This window comes from Saccopteryx bilineata, chromosome 1, assembly GCF_036850765.1.
Source record: "Saccopteryx bilineata isolate mSacBil1 chromosome 1, mSacBil1_pri_phased_curated, whole genome shotgun sequence".
NCBI classification, from domain to species: Eukaryota; Metazoa; Chordata; class Mammalia; order Chiroptera; family Emballonuridae; genus Saccopteryx; species Saccopteryx bilineata.
The window spans coordinates 28,395,217-28,411,303 of NC_089490.1; positions in this window are offsets into that span (position 1 = coordinate 28,395,217).

A 16,087-nucleotide genomic window follows, 5' to 3' on the forward strand; every position below is an offset into this window, starting at 1 on the left:
TACTGTTAGTAACCCTCCCCCCCCATTCCACCCTGTTCCCCAGACCAGGTTGTGTTTGTTCTCTGGGTTCATGAATTTTTCCTCCTTTTCTAGGGTTGTTATAACATCTAGATAGATGGGTGTGTGTAGATCAGAGCCTGGCCCTTTCTCCTTTGAAAGGGTTAAAGTGAAAGGGAGCTTGTTGAAACTGGGGAGTCGGTAGGGTGGGGGAACGAGGGAAGGGAAAAAGGAAAAATAAAAGGTCAGTGTTTTCTGTCCGTTCAAGGGAGTATTCTGTTCTGAAGCTGAATTGGTCATGCATTCCAGAAGCGTTTCCTGGTAGAGTGGAGGCTGACCGGAGCACCTGCCCGGCTATTGTACTGGGTCTGTGTGGCTCTCCTCTGGCCCTTTCCTCTAGACGAGGCGGCGGAATCTGTCACTCATTACAGACAGACTGCTCGTGGGCCCAGACCGGCTGTGCGCCGCCGTGGAGGGGATGGGGAGACACCATGACCGCCTGCGTCCCCACCCAAGCCATCATGGACGTGAAGCTTTGTTTTTCATCTCTTAGCACTTTATAAACAATAATGTGAATTTCCAATGAAATCATGTTGAAGTCCACCAAACAAAACTATCTGAACCCAGGGGACAGATGGGTTAATAGCTCAAGCTAAAGAGTAAGAAATACAAAAAAAGAGTAGGAGCTAGGGGTTCATTTTTTCAGGGGCCTGGAAGGAAAGGGGGTGTCATAGCCGGCATGCTGCAGGTGAAATCGATTAGCTTCGTAAAGTGTATGTAAATAACCGAACTAGCTCTGCAGATCCCGGGAAGAACTCTCTGGTGTCCCAGCTGTGTTTCTCTGGGCAACACAGATTACCTCTACGGATTGATACCCTGGGCAGCCTCAGCATTGAGGAAGGACATCTTATGCGGAAATGATGTCATAGCCTTACTACTGCCTGCTTCAATTCATTAAAAAACAAAAACAAAAACATGTTGCTTAAAAGGCAAACACATTTAGAACAATTGTTAAAATGTCTGCTTTAAAGGATTAATCAGTTTCTCTTTTATCTATTTATTTTGTTTTCTTCATTCAAGAAATTCATAAGGAACAGAAGAGAAGAAAAAAAAACCAAAAAAAATTTTTGTTTTCACTGCCTTATTAAAAATGTGTGTACCTCGAAGGGAACTCCTTGTGATAAAATCCAGTTGTGGAGAATTCACATTGCCCTGTGGCTAGCTGTTCAGATTAATGAAAGGTGGCCTTTGTAACCAAATCTTCCCACCCTGAGGTCATACTCTCTGGCCCTCTAGAACTGTCCTACTGAACATTAGACAGACAGACCTTTAACTAGGTTGGATTTGACATTTTTGTCGATGTATCTGAATAGATGTTAATTATAAGAAAAATTAGGAAAGTAATAATGTCTATGGTATAGAAGATATCTATTAAATTTCAATTTTTATTGCAATTTTAGTCAAAAGGTTTGGTTAGGAAGAGCACATGGAAAAGACTTACACAGAGCACCCCTACCCCCTTGTGGCACAGTGGGACTTGTAAAATGAAAATTTGTCCTCTTTTAGAACTCTTGAGACTTTTGAACTCAGAAGCACCCAAATTAGACCTTGTAGCACTGCTAGCTCTGTTGAAGATCAGAGCCCACAGAAAATGACTGCTCAGCTCTCTAGAAGAAGGGAAAGTGTCTGAGAGATTTTGCTTTTAGACTATTTTGTCTTTCTGTTGGTTCTAGGTTATAGCACATTGAAAAGTATGTGCTTTTTTAAATCATTGGGCATCACATTTAAAGATACTGACCTTATTGTTTATTTAATTAAATATTTGTTCTCTTAATCAAATAAATAAAAATGTCATAGTTTATAAAAATCTCTTACAACTCTTAACTAATTTATCCCTATTCACTCTTTCACGCTAGGTGGTATTTTGTAGCTGTTTCCATTTTGTAGATGAGGAAAATGGAACACAGAAATATTAAAAGCCTGGCCTAAATTGACATCATGTTCAACAGAACTATTAGAGGTAACATACTTGGTCAAGGAGGAAGCCAGGACTTAATCTAAGGTTTTCAAAAACAAAGCCTGGAACTCTGTGATATACCACTCTGTATCTCATAATTTAAATTTTTCCCATCCAGCTATTGCCAAAACTATATAATTTACTACACTGAGGTCTCATAATGGTCTTCACTACCTCTCTCATCTCCAAGGTAAACTACTTTTTTTGCACAAATTTCTGCTCATTCTTGAAAACTCTGAACTGTTGCCTCTTCTGTGAAGACATTTCTGATTTCCAAAAGCAGTTATTCATTTTCCCCTCATTCTCTCAGCATTTCATTCATCTCCCTATTTTAGCAGGTACCCTGTTGCATTGGTGTTATCATTATATTCATCTGTATCTTCCTCTAGACCAGGAGAGCCCTCAGGGGAAGGTCTTGTCTCATCCAGGCCTGTGTCCCAGAATCCACTGTGGAAATTGGCACATACTCTATGTCAGGAGATGTGTGGGGCTACATGTGATAAAATGAGTCACCCTTACCAACTAATGAGCTCCTTGTCTGTAATGTTGGTGTCTGAAAACTCTTAAAGGACCTTCTGTGCATAAGTTCCAGAATTCTTTCTCATCCCATCTGGTTCTCACTTGCTTTCTTATCCTGAATGTAGCAGACATCAGTCACCCAGAATGGCTCTAACTTCAGTTCATTCATTCATTCACTCACTTACATATTATTTCAACAAAGATTGCATACTTGCTTCAGGGCAAGTGCTATGCTAGGTGCTGGGAATACGGAAGTCAACAAGTTAAAAGAAAGAAATAGCTTCTGACCTTGAAAAAAAATAAAAGGATACTAGAAAGGCAGCAAGCCCCTAAACATGGTAATGGGGATAACCTGGGCAATATTTTCTATGAAAAGATAAATAAATAAAGTTTTTTGGAAAAAAGTTATATGTATGAGTAGCATTTTGATACATGAGTAGGCATCAACTGGACAGAGAATAAAGGGAGAGCAAGGGGAGATGTGGAAACAGTGCTGTAATCAGAAGATGAGAACAGGAACTATTCAGAGGTTATCAGGAAATACAGCATATTCAAGGGACTGCAAGAAGTTCAGTATGGCAATCATGGTATTAAAGAGGAAGACAGTGAGGTCCTGGCCGTTTAGCTAAGTCAGGTAAGAGTGTCATCCAGAAACAACAAGGTTCTCAGTTCAATTCCCCAGTCAGGGCACATACAGGAGCAGCGCAATGTTCTTGTTTCTCTCTTTCCTGGCCTCGCAAAAAAATAAATAAATAAAGCAAACAAGAAAAAGAGGAAGACAGTGATTGATGAAGCTGGGAAGCTGGTAGAAAACCCATCACTAAATACAGTGTGTCCGTAAAGTCATGGTGTACTTTTGACCGGTCACAAGAAAGCAACAAAAGATGATAGAAATGTGAAATCTGCACCAAATAAAAGGAAAACCCTCCCAGTTTCTGTAGTATGATGTAGCAGCATGTGCGCATGCTCAGATGATGATGTAACATCGTGTATACAGCGGAGCAGCCCACAGCCATGCCAGTTGAGATGTGGACGATACAGAGGAAAGTTCAGTGTGTTCTGTGGCTCGCTAAATTCGAATCCGTGACCAAAGTGCAACGTGAATATTGGCGTGTTTATAATGAATCGCCACCACATGGGAATAACATTACTTGGTGGGATAAGCAGTTGAAGGAAACTGGCAGTTTGGTGGAGAAACCCCGCTCTGGTAGGCCATCAGTCAGTGACGAGTCTGTAGAGGCTATACGGGATAGCTACCTAAGGAGCCCTAAAAAAATCTGTGCATGAGCCCACATGGAACTGCACTGAATAGTTATGAAACTGGGAGAGTTTTCCTTTTATTTGGTGCAGATTTCACATTTCTATCGTCTTTTGTTGCTTTCCTGTGACCGGTCAAAAGTGCACCATGACTTTATGGACACACTGTACTTGTGAGTCAGACAGGAAATATTCTAGAAATATAAAAGCAATGTGGAGCTAATGAAGCATATTAAGGAAGTATTGTAATCATATTTTTCTATTTTTAGAAAATTCACCTTGATACTATTGTGGAGCACACCAGAGTGGGTCAGACCTAGAAGAAGTTAAGCTGGAGGGAAAGAATAAAATTGAAGGCCAAGAAACAATTGGGATGTCATACCAACTTGGGTAACAATCCAGGTAATAATTATGAGGGGAAATAACGAATAGCACGGGAGCTCCATAGCATATTTATAAAATTTAATTTATATAGGAGGCAAAGAGGAGATTCCTGAATAAAGACATGCTGGCAAAAAAAATAAGGGGAAAAGAGAAAACAACAGAAAAGCTACTCAAAATAAGACTGAAAACCAAAGTTCCAAAACATGAAAAATCAAGTACTAATAAAAAATTAAAGCCAGATAAATTTATTTAAGATCACATTCTGAAAAAGATTTATCAAAACATATGTGTATGAGAATTTCAAAGAGATAAAATTTAACTTAAAAAATAAATGAACTAGAAATAAGCAAAAATTAAAGCAAAACAAATATGAAAAGAAAAGCATTTGGAAATTTTACCATAAAAAATACAGTAGTTTTGATAAAAAATAAGATTTAATAAATACAATAAACTCTGGACTCAAGTAGTTAAAGAAAGTGTAACTTTATTGAAATATTAACACAAAACCCAGTACCAAGAGATAAGAAGATAAGAATATAAAATAGTAGTTTCTGTTTACTGAGGAATGATTGAATGGCTCCAACAAGTGTCTAATAAGACTTCCCATAGAAGAAACTGCTGAAAATAGCAGAGAAATAATGAATATGACAGAATATTCCAAAATTAAAAAAAAAAACTAAAGCACCAAGTAAGATAAATAACAAATCGACATCCATAGCCATCATAGTGAAAATTTTGTCTATCGAAGACAAGGAAAACTCAAAAGCTGTTAGGAGAAAAACTACAATGCTTGAAAATTAATAAAAAAAAATAGCTTGGCTGAAGACTTCTTATAAACAGCAATACATGCCAAAGCCAAAGGAATAATACATTCAATGCACTGAGGGAAATAATTACCAACCTAGAATTCTATACCCAGGTGTATTATCATTTAAGCTTGAGGACTGGAAAAGAAAAATATTTTGAATATACAAAAGTAAGAGAGTTTACCCAAAACTCCCTGAAACCACCATTAAATGATACTCTTAAGCAAGAAGAAAATTGAATTAAGCTAGAAGGCAAGGGAGAATAAAAATAACAGCTTATAATTACTGAGTATTTACTCTGCTGACTATAGTTTTGAGTGATTACATTATTAGCTCAATTAATCCTTTTAAAATACAATAAGATAAGTACTATTATAATTTCCATTTTAAAATTGAGAAAACAATCACAAAAAGATACATAACTTTCCCATACTTAGAACTGTTAGACCTGGGGTTTGAACCTCAGCAGACTGGCTCTAGGAGACACATACCTAACTAGTGTAGATACTGCTACATGGCAGAAGATAAAGATAAGTTAATTGGGCATATTGCTAAATGCAATTATTGGATACAAAAATAGCTTTTTATGCTTGAAAAATGTTGATAGAAGGCAAAGAAGTGGAGATGGATTAACGACAACTCTTGCTGTATAAGACAGTAGTTAGAGGGAGAAATGGAATAGAAACATTAACCTCAGTATTTATACACTCGAAGACAGATTTACAATGGGAGGGGGTAGTGCAGATGTTTGAAATGTATAAGAGAATGTAGATGTAGCAAAGTGTCAAGACCAGCAAGAGAAACTGAGACCCAAGACATAGGAAATATTTTTTGATCATTCCTTCACTCTGATCTCTCATCTATGGATTCTTATAAATTTTATTTATTTGTTTTATTTTATTTTTTTTACTTATTCATTTTAGAGAGGAGAGAGAGAGAGAGAGAGAGAGAGAGAGAAAGAGAGAGAGAGAAAGGGGGGAGGAGCAGGAAGCATAAACTCCCACAAGTGACTGGACCAGACAAGTGCAGGGTTTCGAACTGGCGACCTCAGCATTCCAGGTTGACACTTTATCCACTGCGCCACCACAAGTCAGGCCACTGATGAATTTTAGAATCTTAATCATCTTTATTAGCAGGTAATAACAGACTGAAGGCCTCTTATTTTTATCCCCATTTTTACTATCATCTTGTTACCTCCAAGTGAACAGTAAGCTCCTTGAGGTGACAGATTACACTATAGCTCATTCATCTCCTTCCAGTGGCTAGCACAATTCAGGAAAAAAAGCAAATCACTGTAAGTGAATGACTGATTGGTTATGAATTTGCAATCCATTCTACAGGAAGTACATAATCATAAATAAGTTAGATATCAGTAAGGAGAGCAATTTTAATCAAGTTATTATTCATATTTTATAGAATATGTACATTTCAAGAAAGCTAAATAGTTTAATTAGTTAAAATAGTAGAAATCTTGGAAAAATTTGTGTTTGGTCCATAGGACTACCTTTCTTAACTCTTTGGCTTTGAAGGATTTATTTCCTCGGATACCTGTCTCCATAAGCTATAAAAGTGTATAATAGGGCTTGCTTCAGACATAACACCATCTGGTCATTGCACATTCTCCCACTCCTTAGCAGCTTCCATCTGATATAAACCTGCACTTGGGAATCCCCGTTCCCCAAGCATGTGGAGAAAAACTCCCATTTAAGAAGAAGGTAGGTACTTCTTTCAGTTGACTCTTATATAGAATCTTCGAGAACTGTTCTAATCTAACAGTCTCTTGTTTGTCATTCTGCCTTCCACCAGCCCAATCAGTAGTCATCTGTCAATTATTACTGTTGTATTTGAGGTCAAGAGAATCTTCTCTGGAGGCTTCAGTCCAATGTTCGGGTCCGTCTTTACTACAGCAAGATTACCTCTGGAGGGGAATCTAATTAAGTCTCCAAGGTCACTTTGAGGCTACTGGCTAAAGTGATCACATAATTTATTTTTTTCTCCCCCCCCCCCCTTTAAGTTCCAACAGCTTGTTACTGCAGGGTGTTTACTGGTGCTTTGGACACACTTAGAGTTACTCAGCTCACAGGAGCAACCCCACCCCCACCCTCCCCACCCCATCACCTTTGGTCCCGTGGTCAGAGGGCCCTATGGCTGCCTCCCTAGTGTCCTCCAAACCCCTCTGTCGGCTCTCTAACCTGCCCTACTGAATGAGTTCAGGTGGGGCATCAGGGTTCAGAAAGAAGCACGCATGATGTCCCGCAGAACTAAAAAGTTTATCTTTACAACCCACAAGTCCTTCCAAGAACGCCCTGCAGCTCCCGAGAGCACTCTGTGAGACCCGCCGGCACAGTGGGCATCGAGTCCTGCAGCACCCACGACCACTTCCTTAGACCCACGGGCGAGTACACGGCAGACCTCATGGCCTGGGAAACAAGTGGCTACACCCCTCTAAATGCCCTGTGGACTCCACTGGCACCCCCCCAAAGGTACCCTGTGGATCTTCTGGCTTCTTGATTTTCCAGAATGGCATTGTGCATCATCAACTGCCCTGCGCCCTGTGCTAATTGTCAGGAGCGCAGTGGCGATGGAGAGAGCAGAGCAGCTGGGTGTCAGAGAGGCTAACACAGAAAGTGAGAAAGAAAGCAACAGGGGAGCCTTTAATCACTTCCTCTGGCAGCACAAGCAAGAAGCTAATCCGGACACAGTACCGACTTCACCTTCTTCCATTTCCCCCGCTAAATGACACTGGTTGAAGATCAGAAGGAGCAGCATAGACATGGAGGGTGGTCTCATAGCCAAGGGAGTCTTAAACAAAAGGTTCCTGCAGTTTTATGGACATGGGACAGAATTAAAGAATGCAGATAGGCCTAGGAGCCTGGCCAGCCAGAAGTGCCTGGTCTATGACTATACCTCCCACACTGCAGTGGGTTGGCTGTGCACCAAACCCGGTGTGGCCAGGGCAGCTTCCCCCACGAGGTGTGCCAGGTCAAGCCTTTGTCATTGCCTAGAGTCAGGCCTGAAAAATCACACGTATGTTTGGGTCCGGAGCTGGCCTCCTCACCTAGCACACTATCTTTCAGGGAACCCGGCTCCTCTCCATGTGGCCCTGGTGAATTGGTCAGCCATCATCCATCCCTTCTCCTTGACCCCCACTCCCACAAATGGCCAAAGCTAGACCAATTATAATACTTTATGTCCCAGGACGCAGTGATTGATGGGAATGGAATCTAAGCTCAGCCAGTGGGAGTCCTCACCCAGAATTGTCAAAAATGTTGTATTAGAGAGAATAGTTAACCCTTCCTCTCAGCTCATGAGCTGCTGGTGCAGCCTGAGCAAGCACAGCCAGCACAGAGTGGGAAGACAAGCCAGGTGATGGAGAAAGGGCTATAGCTCTGGTTAGAACGGCCCCTGAATGGCCCACTTCTACCAACTCATAAACCCCTTTGGTTATCTTTGTTGAAGGAGGGTAAGGTGGGTTTCTGTCACCTTAAACTAACTAGTCTTGACTAATATGGATACTTCTTTATTTCGGTAGTCCTGTCTACTATCAAAGCTGCCTTCACACCCCACTCCAACCGCCCTTCCAACCATCACGACCCACTCCATCCTCTCAGTTCATTCCAAACTCCAGTTCTGTGTCCAAATATCCTGGGACCTACCACAGGTCCGCCCTCAGCCAATACAGGCAGAGGTGTATGCTCCTCCTGATAAATGTCAGCTACAAATCACAAATGAATACAGATGCAATTAAACTTCTGGATTGGGAGCATACTTTTTTTTTTAATGTTTTATTTTATTGATTTTTTAGAGAAAGTAAGGGAGAGAGCAGGAGAGAGAGAAAGGAACATCTATTCATGCATGTGCCCTGACCGGGGGTAGAACCGGCCCCCTCAGCAGTCCAGGTCAATGCTCTAGCCAACTGAGCTATCCAGCCAGGGCACGGGAGGGTGCTTTTGAGGTAAAACCTCTTCTGGGTGTTTCCTGAAATCATTAAGAGGTTAGAGACTGACTTTATAACTGAAAAATTTGTCATTTGGAGGAGGGGAGTATTTTTCTGTCAATACTTTTATTTGATTCTGGTGAATAGGCTTGTGAGTTAGGTTCTGAAATGTGATAACAAAAGGGAATTATCACACAGAATTAGGCATTCTATCAAAATGTACCCAACATATACCCAACATATACCCAACAAATCAGTGACAAAGTTGACTTCCACATTACTCCATTTAAGTCACAGGACAATTACATAGTAGCATGGATCAAACAATGAAGCTGTGAGAAGTATATGGATATTATCATCTATATTTGGAAACACTAGGTTGGTTTTGAATGAAAAGTTGCTTGTAGATTTTAAGTTTTCCATCTAATACATTTTGCTGGGTTATTCAAGTATAATTTTCAAAACTGATCTAATATTTCTCGTATAATTTTTTAGCAGATCTTTCATTGACTTTTCCATCTCTCTAGGGATAGCTTTTTAAATTAAGAAATACCTTTGTTAGACCTGTAATGTGTGGTAAAACTATCCAGAAAATTAAAGAATGTCACATGTGCTGCTGATAAGTTGATATCCACCACCCGTGAGAGAGTGGACTGTGTGTTCTTCTGACTTACGTGATGAAATGCCACTTACTAACCAGGGGAGTCCCGGGGCACTCCCGGGAATCACTACAGGGCAGGGACAGTTGAGGACACCAGAGTTTGATGGGTCCATCTCTTTCTTTTGCTTTCTGACTCAGTTTCTCACTAAAAGTAGTTTCCCTCTGGCACAAGGTCAAATGGGGATCCTTTATGATGAACATAATGCTATTCCCTAGAGCCACGTCCCCCAAGTTCACGAGAGGGACTTCTTTATAAAGCTCTGCGGCTAAAAATATAACTGCATTTGCTAAACTCCTACTTGGGAATCTGTTCTGACAAGTGTAATTATCTGACAAAGAGTTTAGAAACCACACCTGCAATTTGTGGTTGTAGAACTAACATTTATTTCATCTATGAATTATGGATATTAATTTAATCTACTGTTTATTAAATTTATTTTGAGTCTTGAATTGTTCTTCCATAACACAGGGTACTACTGTGCTATGGAGCTGGTGGAGAAGGGAAAAGAGCAGGCTTTGGTGTATGTGATAATCAAAGTCTCTACAAGCTAGCTCTCGCTGAGGCTATATCCTGTTTAGCTGTCGCAGCAATCACGGAAGGTCAGTTCTTTTATTATGCTGATTTCACAACTGAAGAAACTGAGGTGTAGGAGCTGTGATATAACACAAGGTCACACAGCTAGTACCTGGCACGCTTGGCCGCAGACCCAGAACATCTGACTCTACAGATCGCAATCTTAATTACTATACTATATGGCCTCTATTTAATATTTCCTGACCTGGTTGGGAACTGAATACTCAGCATGATGACCTACATAGAAATGCTTGAATATGCATCCCTGCACAGTTTGGGGGATTTTTACAGAGCTGATACCCTCCTACAGAGCTCGTCGGCCGGGCCATCGCTAACATATGGTACGACTCCTGATATCATTAGGTCGGTACCCTGTCCTACAAAGTGGCCACAGATAGAGGCAGTCCCTGACAGAGAGGTTAATGACATAGTGAATCAGGTTAGCTGGCCCATAAGCTCTTCTCTGGGAATAAGCCAGGTGTTTGAGGAAGCTGAATGGTTCTGTCAGTCGGTTACAATTGGGGGCAAATCCACTCCTATGACCTAAATGTTCACAGAGCAGGCCAAACACCCCAACACCTGCCCATCCCAGGTAGCGCTCCAAGCCTCCTGCCCTCCTAGCCTCCTGTGGTTTATTGTGGTGAGGGAACAGTGCCAGCAAGGCATCCCACTCCTAACTAGGTTTTTTTGTTGTTGGTTGTTGTTTTTATTTTTGTAACTTCCTAAAAGTTAGAAACAGTCTAGCAGTAAAACAAGTCCATGTTATGATCTGCTGGTTTCACTGTTTCTAACTTGCAGTTTTTAATATTGCAACATGTTTCATATTTAATTCACCCACTCATTCACAAAATGTGTACTGAGAATATATCAGACCCCTGGCACTGTGGCTGCTAATAAGGGATCACAACCTCTGATTTGTGGTGTGATTGGGAAGGGGAAACCTAATGATCTGCTGCTGTGCAGAAGTCACTCAACATCCGGGATACATTTTAACGTGTTTTTAATGGGAAAGAAGGAAACTTGCAGATATATTTTTTAAAAAAGAATTATGTGTTAGACATTGTGATAGTTTCTTTACATATAGTTCATCCTCACTTTAATATTATAAAACTGATGTTATTTTTAATTATTATTTATTAATTATTTAAAAATAAGAACGGTGAAAGTTCAAGAAATTGAGGAGGCTGGTCACACAGCTAAGGCAGGGTGAGTGGGCTGGCTGCAGAGGCTCCCGTTCCTGCCCAAAGTGGACTCCCCTCTTCATTCTAACAATTCTGAGAATAGATTATTTGTCTAATTGTCATAAAGAGATGACCTTGAACCCTGATTCATAAAATTGGGGATTATTAGAGAGAAACTTGAAAGGAATGGACTGTGGAGTAGTCATGTTGTAACTCCCTCCATGGATAGTGCACTTATTAGGAGTTAGGGTGTAATGTGTCAGTTCTTTTCCCAGTCAGAATTCAGAACATAAGGGGCTGCCTGCTAGATGATAGATAGATGATGATGGTGATGATGAAGATAGATAGATAGATGATAGATAGATGATGATGATAGATTATAGATAGATAGATGATAGATAGATGATGATAGATTATAGATAGATAGATAGATACAATAAATAGATAATGATAGATAGATAGATAGATATAGATGATAGATAAATGACAGATAGATAGATAAATAGATAGATGATAGATAGATACAATAGATAGATAGATGATAGATGATAGATAGATGATAGATAGATAGATAGATAATCATATTAGAAGGAAAGGAAGGCAATGGGAGGAAAGAGTCATAATTAAATTTAGGAAAATAATTGGATATTTAAACCTAGCAGTGACTTTGGGGCTTTGCTCACTGGGTCCTATTGACGGGAACACAAACTCTCCAGAACATGTGAGCCCAGAGATAAGAACAAAGCCAGAGTACTTTAATCTCTCTGGCTACCCCTAGCACTTGATAGAGGGAAATCTCAGCTCCACTGTTTCTGGAAGGTGTGTAGATATCTCAGCCCTAGAAATAGAAGTCCTCCTCAAGGACTTTCAGCCCCCACTGATTCCAAGGGGTCCGCCCTCCATGAAGCCCCATGAAGTTGCTTCCCACAGCTCTTCTTGCCCGCCCCAAACCCAGGTTGCCTCCTGAGACTCCATCTCAGGCGGAGCTTCCAGAAGGACTGATCACTCAGGCAGAGAGGGGCGAGAATGGCATGTCATTCCTGAAGCCACAGTCCCAGGAGTTGAGAGACTTCTAAGAACTACATCTAGTTGTGCCCAAGATTGTACAATACTTTGTTTTTGACAATCACCTGTGCTTAGGGGGAAGTTAAGGATCATGGAGAACATAATATTAGACAGACCTCAGAACCCTGAAAGTCAGTGTTTACCAGGCAAGTGGTGTTTGTCTGCATTACAGTGCACACTAATCCTCAAGGACAATATCTGTGTCCTATCCTGTCATGTGTTTGTTATACCCAGAACCCAGTGCCGATTCACTGTAGGTGCCAAATACATGTTGAGAAGAATTAAACTCCCTTAAGACGCTCTCTCTGAAGCATACTTTGCTTGTCAGTAATCAGCAGTACATGCCTAATATCCAATAATATCCTTCTTGTTAATTTCCATAGTAACAAGCAGGGTCCCCTTTTCATCATATAGCAGATGATTTCCCAAAGCCTCATGTTCAAGCTTCCTGCAGGATCCAAAACTCAGGGTATCCGTTTGGAACATTTCACTCCTGGCACCATGAGGGGCTGACACAACTCAGAGGCAGGAACAGAAGGGGGACTGCATGTGCGTGCCTGAGTCCGTATTTCTTCACCCCAAGATCTGTCAAGTAAGGTGAGGATAAAAATGGAGAAGAGACTTGGTATAACACACAGAATGATTTTGTAAAAGCTCTAAGAGAAAAGCTCATCTAAGAAAGAAACCCGCCTGACCTGTGGTGGCGCAGTGCATAAAGCGTCGACCTGGAAATGCTGAGGTCGCCGGTTTGAAACCCTGGGCTTGCCTGGTCAAGGCACATATGGGAGTTGATGCTTCCAGCTCCTCCCCCCCCCCTTCTCTCTCTCTGTCTCTCCTCTCTCTCTCTCTCTCTCTGTCTTTCCCTCTCCTCTCTAAAATGAATAAATAAATAAATAATTATTTAAAAAAAAAAAGAAAGAAAGAAACCCAAAGCCAAGCACCTCTGGAGGGAGATTTTGAATGATTAGGCTCATGAACACAATACCGTCTATAGAATGACATACCATCTCTTCCTTCTTTATAGTCAATAATTGGTTGTAAATCAGTGGAAAATGCAAGTCTTGATGTCTGAAAACAAGGGCTTGACTCTCCCCCATTTCTTCGCCATTATATATAGAAAGCTGACTCATATATACATACAAGATACACATACACATATGATATAGGGTGTCTGCAAACAGCTCCACAAGTTGCACCCTGGATGACTGTAGGAGGTGACACTTGGCTCCAATGTTTGCTATTGTCCTCCTGGGATTCTCGGTTCTCCTCACAGCACTGGGCAGCTGGGAATCACCCAGATTCCATTAGTGGAAACTGGAATAGAGCTCTCTACTTTTAAACTAGCCTAGTTAATACTTGACAGGTGGCCGTGTTTGAAGGCTGCCTTCTGAGAGCGCGTTTGCAAGAGCACCCCGGGCACCCTCTGCAGAAGTACTTGTGCTAAATTCACAATCACTTTATTATTATTATTTTCTTTAGAGTCTGGGGTAGTTTACATCTGTCTGCCCCATGAGTCTACTCGTAAAACAAGAGTAGAATGAACAGTTTGCGAGGATTCTTAGGGACTTCCTACATTTGTGAAAATGAAACTAATTCAGTCTAACTCCAGTACAACGGCTGCTACACGCCGCGCCCAGCGCCCTGCAACCCAGTGGGTCGGCTAACGGTTGTTGACTGACTTATAAACAAGTACCTGGGTTCTAATTGGCCAAGGGCCTCCCTGGCTGTTCTGGTGCCTTATAGCTTTGGAGGGGAAGATCTGGCCTATATCACTCAAAAACAAGCAAAAAAAAAAAAAAAAAAAAAGAAACCACACACAAAAAGATTGTTTTCTAAGAGTAAAAACATCTCTAATACTGAAGCCTCCCCCAGCTCCTGACCCGTCTCCTTCCTGGGCAGCCCTGGGCCGGAGGCTGAGGCCCTTCGACCCAATGAGGAGTTCTAATAATGAGGAAGTACCTGGAGCCACCTGAGTGTCAAGAGAGGTCAAATTCAGTTCAGTACAAAGGTGAGCATTCCAACTCAGAAAACATTTACCTGGCAACTTCAGGCCAGGGGAGACCTCGGAAATGCAGAAGCGAGAAGCACACTCTTTATTTCCCAGAAGCACCCAGTGCAGTGGGATGACAGAGAACTATATGATTGGAGGACTCTGTTCTGAGGGCTATTTGAGAGGTCACACACAGGGAAATGCCTTGGACAGTCACCAAGCACCCTGGGTGGTAGCCGGGGTGGGGGTGGGGATTCTGAAAAGCTTTCCTGAAAGGAGATATGAAGAAGAAATAGACAGGATCCTGGGGAAGATACCGGAGTAGGGGTTGGGGCTCCGAGCAAAAGGAAAAGGGGGCAGGCACAGGGGAAGGCCAGGAGGGGGAGAAGGCTCCGTTTCCACCCGCTCATAGGTGCATTCAGTGCATTCACTGTGCCGTTTCTCAAGGGCCTTTGCAAACAGCTCAGCCGCTCTGCTGTATTTGGGACACCCTATGGCAGGGGTCCCCAAACTTTTTACACAGGGGGCCAATTCACTGTCCCTCAGACCGTTGGAGGGCCGGACTATAAAAAAAAACTATGAATAAATCTCTATGCACACTGCACATACCTTATTTTAAAGTAAAAAAACAAAACAGGAACAAATACAATATTTAAAATAAAGAACAAGTAAATTTAAATCAACAAACTGACCAGTATTTCAATGGGAACTATGCTCCTCTCACTGACCACCAATGAAAGAGGTGCCCCTTCCGGAAGTGCAGCAGGGGCTGGGTAAATGGCCTCAGGGGACCACATGAGGCCCGCGGGCCATAGTTTGGGGACCCCTGCCCTATGGCATTCACCTTGCAGCTTGTTCTTGTCTTGGCCTCTGCAGCACCTGGGGGTCTCCCTCCTTTGTGAGATTTCCCACCTTGTCTCCTCTGTGGGCTGACCACTTATCCTCGGTGCCCCAAGCCCAGGGTGGGGGGTAGCCCCCCAGTCTGTTCAAGCCTTCTTTTCTCTCAATGTCTTGCATTTAGGCGATCTCACTCAGAGCCGGTCAACTCTTAAGTTGGTGAATTCTAAATCTGTCTAGGTGTCTGCCTCACTTCTCCCTGAAGTAGATGGTTTTATGTCTTGTGGTGGACTTCACCTCACTACTCAGACCTCAGGCTTCATGTGCCTGAAACAGAATCCTGACTGCCTTTCATTCTCCAGTCGGTGCTTCTTCTCCAAGTCTTCCCATTTCCATCAGTAAGTTGTACTACTAACCACTTAGTGGCTTCGAGGAAAATCCTGGGAGTCAGCCTGCTTTCCTGCTTCCCCTCATATTCCACATCAAAACAATTTCTCTCAGCTCATCTCCAGAATAAATCCTCCTTTTAATTGCTTCTTACTGCCTCGACTCCTCAAGCTCCAGCTGAAGAGCCCAGTGTCTTGTATGAATGGGCAACAGATTCCTGACAGGTTTACACATTCTTGATCTCAGGTTCTTTCCCTCACATTTTACCGCATTTCCTCACGTATAAGACACACTTTCCTTCAAAAAACTTGGGGCCTAAAAACTTGGAGCATCTTATACAGTGGATGTAGAATTTTTTTACTTGCATTTCCTGCTTTTCCACGCTTGTTTTTGTGCTCATTGTTGAAGACAGTGATTCGTCATCAGACACAGATGAGGACAAGCTAATGGAGGGGAGTTTTGAAAGTGAGGAGGA